Below are 8,368 nucleotides of genomic sequence, written 5' to 3'. Positions count from 1 at the left end.
AAGTGACTCGTTACAAGTGACCACGGTCACTCGCTTGACGGAATTTTGGCGAGACACCGCTTGCGCAACGAAGTCTCGCCATCCGGGCTCTTCCCGCACCAGCTCATAGTTAGACCAGAAGAGCTCAAGCCCCTCTGGCTGCACAAAGCTGACGTCGAAGAAGTGGGACGCAGAAGGATGTATCAGGGCAAAGATGTCATTCGCCCCGAAGCCCATCTTAAGGAGGAGCTCCACCACCTTGCTCCTAGGTGGACAGGCTTCACTGCCCCCCCACCTAAGACGGACCACATTCCTCCTTTGCGGCCCCTGCCCGGCTGTGGGGAGAGACCAAACAGTCCCTCCCTCCCTTTGGTTTTGGAAGGCAGCAAGGCCATGTCTCTCTATCCAGAAAGACAAGTCCACTGTCCTCCCCTCTACCACTATCGACCTTTCTCCTTTTTTGAGGGCCTCCAGGAAACGGTGGTGCAAAGCGCCGTCCCTGGAGCCCGGAGGCGAGGAGACCCCCCCAGGACCACCCCGAGGACCACCCCGACCCCCAGCCGCGGCCCCCGCATAACTATGTTGGGGTCTTGCGGCCAGGGGGGCAGACGGGCCAGCCCTCCCACCACTACCACCACTTGTGCCAGCACCCTCATTCGTCCTCCCACTCACTGTCCCATTCACTCTTTTATTATTTGCATTCACTCCAGCACACTCACCCACATTCACAGTAGCACTCACTCCCTCATCCATGTCACTCATATCACCATTCACTTCAGCAAACATCTCCTCAAATATGTCCACTCCGCTTTCATACTCACTCTCACTCGCACAATTGGTGAACATAGCAACATTATTTACATTTTTTACATTTTTAACATTTCCCAAACCAGTGTAGTTCCTCTCTTTGCCTGCTGGGGACCCTGAGCTCTCTTGCTGGGAGCTACTCCAGCTCCTGTCCAGGAGCGCCGCTGCCCCTTAAAATGCCTCAGTGCAGATGACATCATGCACTCTGCCCTGGCTGGGCCTAGGAGCAACAGCAGCTCCTGGTTTCAGCTCCATTTTTTTTTCTTTTGCTGAGTTTTGTTTACTCTGGGCAGGGACGGCCACTGGCACCGCTCCCTGCCCTGCACTTTTCTTCACCCCCGCCGCCGGCTTGCCAGGGAGCGCCAGAGTCCCCGCACCCTCAGATGAAGGTAGGTGGGCCGGGGACCCCGACAACTCCCCGCCAGCTTTTGGGGGCAGCACAGCATTACTTGGAAGGGTGGGTGGGACAGAAAGCAGCGGGCCCGCAGCGGCCACGCCCCCCCCGCCGGTCGCAGCCACCCCAGGCAGAGCCGCGGCCCCCTGCGAAGCCACGGCCCCCCCGGGTGACGCGAGCACAGCGGGCGGAGTCGCGACCGCTGAGGCCACGCCCCCCCCGCCAGTCACAGCCACCACGGGCAGAGCGGCGACCCCTTGCGAGGCCATGCCCCCCCCGGGCGACGCAGACGCAGCGGGTGGGATGACGGCCGAGGAGGACATGCCCCCCCCGCACGCCACAGCCTTTGCAGGCCGGGCAACACTCGGGGAGGCCACGCCCCCCTCACGGACCACCGCTGCCACCCCATGCCCACCACTTGAGACAGGCAAGGCCGGCCACTCCCCCTCGTCGCCCAGCGGCGGCGGAGCCCCCTGCACGGACCCCTTTTTGGGTCGACGTGCCGGAGACCCCGCTCTCACCACAGGCGCCGACATGGGAGCGACCAGCACTTTGCACCGCCTCAGCTGCTGCTTGATGTTCTGTTCGCCCTTCCTAGGCTTCTGGACCCCCACTAGCGATCCAGACTTAGCGGATCCGTACGTGGGGGGTCCAGAAGCCCCAGCACTCGCCGCCGGAGGTGCGGCCCTGGCTGTACCAACTTTACCTGGTGCCAGGCCAGCCTCCCCTGCCACCGAGGGCTGAGCCTGGACACCACCACCAACACCACAACCAGCACCGACCTCCATGTCGCTGCCCTGGTCTGAACTGTCACCAGATGCGACAGTCAGGTCACAACAGTCATCTCTCTCCCCGCTCCCTCGCTGCGGACCCACCACAGGGCCCGAGCCGGGGTGGGTAGCGGGTTCCACACAGCGGGACAGAGGGGCCCCGGGAAGAGGAGTAAAAACCAGTTGTTCCTCCACGCCTTCAGAGGCCTTACGCCTGCGCCTCCTGTTTCTCCTCTTCCCAGTTGCCTCATCCTCCGGGCAGACTTCATACCCAAACAACAGCGTGCCAAACCGTGCTGGGGATTCCGTCTGCCGTACTTGTTTAAGGATGAGGCAGCCCCCCTCAGAACTACTCCCGCTCCCTCCATCCTCCCCCTCGCTCCCGCTTTCCTCCGCGTTACTGGAGTCCAGCGGGAGGGCCACCTGCTCGGGGGCTATCCCGCTGCATGTTACCTGACTCACGCTGGTGTCCGCCAGGTCTTCAGGTGGAGGTGGCCCGGATGTGGTGTGGGCGCCATCTTGTTCTTCCTCCTCCTCGCTTTCCTCCACCTGGATGGGGACTCCTGACCCCCCAGGAGACCCACCGGCCATGGCCCTGAACCGGTCCTCGTTCTGCAGCTTTTCCAGGAAGGGGCCGCTGCCGGCCATGATGGAACTTCGCCTGTCCTCCAGGGCCCGAATCTCCCCTTTCAGCCGCTTGACCGTGGCGGTGACCTCCGCTCTCTTTGAGGCAGGGAGCCTGTTTTTACTGATGACCCGGGCTCCCTCCAACTCCCCCCGGAGTCTCCTGAGCTGCTTGCCGGCCTCCTCGTACTCGGAGAGGTGGGCATGAATGCGGGAGGCGTAGGTGGTAGCTGGCTCTCCCGCAACCTTGGAGCCCCAGATGTTAAGGGGGGGCCCCGCCTCACCTCTGCCGGCTGCTGCACCTCCGGGGGAAGGGCCCGCCACAGCCTTCACTTCAGGGGTCCCGGACCCTGGAGCCTTGCGGCCCCCTGGGGTCCGCTTTTTCCCCATCCCTGGGACTTGCTGGCTGTGCCTTGGGCCTCCTTGTGGTGGATGAGGCCCCCCACCCCCAGCTGGCTTGCCGGAGGGTGGGAGCCAGGGGCACAGCCCCGGCGCTCAGTCCCAGGGAGAGTCCTCTTTCCTGGGAAGGGGGCAGATGGAAAGTCCTTGCAGGAAAAAAAAACCTCCCTTCCCAGGAGCTTAGCAAAATCCCAGCCTGCAGACGCTCAGCTGCGACGCTCCTCCTCTTCCTGGGCGTGTCCAGAGCTGCACACACTATTCTGCTGGTGCAGTCACTGTGTACATATATTACATTACTGATCCTGAGTTACATCCTGTATTATACCCCAGAGCTGCACTCACTATTCTGCTGTTTGTTTTTGAAAACCTTCTTGTTATCACATATTCTTTACTGTGAGGTTCAGGATCTGGGACTTGTCTCCAGCTTTCTTCATTCAGTTTTCTCTTTTTGGGACATCATCCCTATTAAATATGTGATGTATAGTGATGGGAGACACGCAGCAGGAGGAGTCGCCCAGATCTAACTGCTGCTGCCGGTTGTCACAGATAACACTGAAGAAATCATGCAGATCCCATCTCCACCAGTTTGTCAGGGGATGCAACTCCGCCGCCTCCAATTGTCAGGACAGTTACGCAATTGACTAACAAGGGATGAATGAGGTAACGGCTTCATCCATTCAAGCCATAGGGGAAACAATAGTGAGAACATGGCACATACACCTCTGATCCCAGCTCATGGAATATATATACCATATATCTCCCAGTATGGTCACTGTCAGCTCCGCAATAACAAAAGAACTACCGGTATTAGCTGCCACCAACAATAATTTGTACAGCCCAATAGGACGACCATCAGCGTTAGCGTATGGCTTCAGGGGTGCGGTTTACAGAGCAAGACGAACAGCGCTATTAAATTTTATATACAGTGTGTCTGTGAAGTCATGGTGCACTTTTGACCAGTCACAGGAAAGTATATAGTATACAGTAAAAAAGTCCATAAAAGTCTATAACTTAAACAATTCCTCAGCTGCTCAGCAGTGTGCTCGACAATTACACATAAGCAAGACTACAGTTCATAAGGTGTTAAAGAAACTTCAGGGAGGGTTTACAAAGATGATACAAAATGGGAACAAACAATATGGTATTGTCACGAGTGAGATACGTCCTTCTGGAGATCCAGGGTTAAAAAATCATTACGTAGTATGAATCGCAGATCTTCCATTTAGCCTGTGTGTTTAGTGTCCCATATTAAATGAATTTTGTTTCTTTTGGTGCTGGTTGGAAACTTTCGGCTCCATCTAACAGCTGCTCCTGACCTGGTCATTTCCTTTCTCTAAAAAATCTGTCCAGACCTTCTCTTCCTCACCAGTGAAAGTTTACATCCTGGTTCGCTGGAGTTGCTGTACTGTAGTTGAAGATCGCTGTTGCTGCGTGCTGTTTTTGTCCTATTGGTTTGTACATGCCTACTTCTCCCTATATACCTCTCTATCTTTGGTGAGTGTTTTGTATGTTAGTTACTTTTTGTTATCTCTGTTTGTTTTACGTGTTTATACCCTAGCATTTCTGTCCCAAGCCTCCTGAGGGTGGTGGAGGGGAAAGCTTAGTGTATAACAGGAGAACAGGAAGGTGGTGGCCCAAACCTCCTCACCTTCAGAGGTACCTTTGGGAGCAGTGATAGTTAAGGCCCCAGCCCTAGGGACAGTGCAGGGTCTCTTTCCATAATCACATACAGTCACAGCGTGACAGGTACATACAATTACATAAAATAAAAGGGATAACAAAAGAAAATTACTCAACCTGTGTCACGTAAATGGCTCAAAACTTAGAGGAGGGACGTACTCCTTAGGAAAATGGAAAGGACCCACGACAAGCTGTACCTTCCAGATCTGACAATGATAGAAACTCAAACTTAAGATCAAGGTTGCGCCTACATTTCACCCCTTGATGACCTTATGTTGGGGGCTGGTTGTGAGACGTGCTGGGTCTTTTAAGAGATCCACAACTTACAGGATATTTTCACCCCTGGAGGTACCAGGCAGTATATATTGTTGTTATGTTTCCTATTTTGAATTTCCATTATAGAAATATGGCATGAATAGCATCATCCATTATTAAGTTGGAGGGTTAGAATGACCCTTACTGTGATGCAAGTAAATGTGTTATATTTATTCCATTGCTGTGACACCGAAAATATATCTCCCATAAATATTGGATCAATGCAAGCCCCGATATTCAATCACTGAGCACTGGTTCCAAAAAGACTCAGAAAAATGCTTTGAATGGAGGAAGCTCCTGTACTTCGCCGCTTCTGAATAAACTAATCCCAATTTTGGTATCTGGTTCCCAGAGAAAATCTCCTGTTGTAATTAACTGGTCGTTACAGGGGGTCTCCTTTTCAATGGAGGTTGAAGTGTCAGCTCTCTCTCACTTCCCCAGTTATAATTAGTTTATCTCTTTCCCAGCTATAATTAATCCCATATGTTCCATGTAAGGTCCTACTTCAGTAAAGGTTGAAGTGTCAGCTCTTTCTCACTTTACCAGTTATAATTAATCCTGTATGTTCAATGTGAGGGTGATATTTTCCCCCTTTAGAGATGTCTTTATGGAATTTCATTTTTCTCCATGACAACCTCCACTTTTTAGAGGTGGCATGGGAGACTGATTTACTTTCCCACCATCATGACAGGCTGTGGGGCACACTTTCCCACCATCCTGACAGGCTGGGTATAAAACTTTCTCTGCCTAACCTGATACCTCAGGAGCAGTGCTATTCATGGAACAGCTACCACCAGCCATGCCACAGTCCATTGTGACACTGGTCAGCGGCATGAGACCACATGCTTCATGATCCCCGTGCCTGTTCCCATCATCTTTGCTTCTTTTAGGGATTCCTAAGCAACATCACCCCAAAGTGTGAAATGGCTGAGTTCTCCAGTACCACAAAACACGAATTATCACGCATGACATTGAAACCCAAGTTATCAACATGTGAATCATATGAAGGGCCAGATATGGGAGGGTTGTCAGGAACATATTGAGAAGTTAACTTTCACAGATCGGTCTTGATGAGCTTGATGAGCATTTGTGGGAAGGATCTCAGATACCCCTGTAAGGAGATAGACCGGACTGCGGGTATCTGCATGCCGGGTCCGGAACTGAAGGGGCTGCATCCTCTGTTCCTGAGCCAAAGAGTGCAGAGCCGTGTGCCACCGAGCCAGAGAGTGCAGAGCCGTGTGCCACCGAGCCAGAGAGTGCAGAGCTGTGTACCACCGAGCCAGAGAGTGCGGGCCATGTGCCACCGAGCCAAAGAGTGCAGAGCCGTGTGCCACCGATCCAGAGAGTGCAGAGCCGTGTGCCACCGAGCCAGAGAGTGCAGAGCCATGTGCCACCGAGCCAAAGAGTGCAGAGCCGTGTGCCACCGATCCAGAGAGTGCAGAGCCGTGTGCCACCGAGCCAAAGAGTGCAGAGCCGTGTGCCACCGATCCAGAGAGTGCAGAGCCGTGTGCCACCGAGCCAGAGAGTGCAGAGCCGTGTGCCACCGAGCCAGAGAGTGCAGAGCCGTGTGCCACCGAGCCAGAGAGTGCAGAGCTGTGTACCACCGAGCCAGAGAGTGCGGGCCATGTGCCACCGAGCCAAAGAGTGCAGAGCCGTGTGCCACCGATCCAGAGAGTGCAGAGCCGTGTGCCACCGAGCCAGAGAGTGCAGAGCCGTGTGCCACCGAGCCAGAGAGTTCAGAGCCGTGTGCCACCGAGCCAGAGAGTGCAGAGCCGTGTACCACTGAGCCAGAGAGTACGGGCCATGTGCCACCGAGCCAAAGAGTGCAGAGCTGTGTGCCACCGATCCAGAGAGTGCAGAGCCGTGTGCCACCGAGCCAGAGAGTGCATAGCCGTGTGCCACCGAGCCAGAGAGTGCAGAGCCGTGTACCACCGAGCCAGAGAGTGCGGGCCATGTGTCACCGAGCCAAAGAGTGCAGAGCCGTGTGCCACGGAGCCAGAGAGTGCAGAGCCGTGTGCCACGGAGCCAGAGAGTGCAGAGCCGTGTGCCACGGAGCCAGAGAGTGCAGAGCCGTGTGCCACCGAGCCAAAGAGTGCAGAGCCGTGTGCCACCTAGCCAAAGAGTGCAGAGCCGTGTGCCACCGAGCCACAGAGTGCAGAGCCGTGTGCCACCGAGCCAGAGAGAGCAGAGCCGAGTGCCACCGAGCCAGAGAGAGCAGAGCCGTGTGCCACCGAGCCAGAGAGTGCAGAGCCGTGTGCCACCGAGCCAAATAGTGCAGATCCGTGTGCCACCTAGCCAAAGAGTGCAGAGCCGTGTGCCACCTAGCCAAAGAGTGCAGAGCCGTGTGCCACCTAGCCAAAGAGTGCAGAGCCGTGTGCCACCGAGCCACAGAGTGCAGAGCCGTGTGCCACCGAGCCAGAGAGAGCAGAGCCGTGTGCCACCGAGCCAGAGAGAGCAGAGCCATGTGCCACCGAGCCAGAGAGAGCAGAGCCGTGTGCCACCGAGCCAGAGAGTGCAGAGCCGTGTACCACCGAGCCAGAGAGTGCGGGCCATGTGTCACCGAGCCAAAGAGTGCAGAGCCGTGTGCCACGGAGCCAGAGAGTGCAGAGCCGTGTGCCACGGAGCCAGAGAGTGCAGAGCCGTGTGCCACGGAGCCAGAGAGTGCAGAGCCGTGTGCCACCGAGCCAAAGAGTGCAGAGCCGTGTGCCACCTAGCCAAAGAGTGCAGAGCCGTGTGCCACCGAGCCACAGAGTGCAGAGCCGTGTGCCACCGAGCCAGAGAGAGCAGAGCCGAGTGCCACCGAGCCAGAGAGAGCAGAGCCGTGTGCCACCGAGCCAGAGAGTGCAGAGCCGTGTGCCACCGAGCCAAATAGTGCAGATCCGTGTGCCACCTAGCCAAAGAGTGCAGAGCCGTGTGCCACCTAGCCAAAGAGTGCAGAGCCGTGTGCCACCTAGCCAAAGAGTGCAGAGCCGTGTGCCACCGAGCCACAGAGTGCAGAGCCGTGTGCCACCGAGCCAGAGAGAGCAGAGCCGTGTGCCACCGAGCCAGAGAGAGCAGAGCCGTGTGCCACCGAGCCAGAGAGAGCAGAGTCGTATGGAGCAGTACAGAGCTGTGCACACAGAGCAGTAGCACACAGATCAGCTTCTGCTGTCGCCAACAATGGGGACCAGTGAGAGCGGGACGTACAGTGTGTGTCCAGTGACTGCCAGAGAACCAGGTGCTGTGCCCTACGTGGCGGTGAGTACCGCACACGTGCTGCACACGAGAGACCGTATACCAGACTGACACTTGCGCCCTGACTGGGTCAGTAGATAGTTGTTCTGACATTATTGACCGGACTTTCCTAGAGGAGCGACGTTGGGCCCATACAGGACTGTGGCCCGTGCCTTTAATTAGCTAT

The sequence above is a fragment of the Dendrobates tinctorius genome, unplaced genomic scaffold (assembly GCF_039654945.1).
Source record: "Dendrobates tinctorius isolate UK_male_01 unplaced genomic scaffold, ASM3965494v1 ptg000099l, whole genome shotgun sequence".
In the NCBI taxonomy this organism is placed as follows: Eukaryota; Metazoa; Chordata; class Amphibia; order Anura; family Dendrobatidae; genus Dendrobates; species Dendrobates tinctorius.
The sequence above is the reverse complement of the archived record's forward strand: the minus strand, read 5'-3'. Positions refer to the sequence as shown.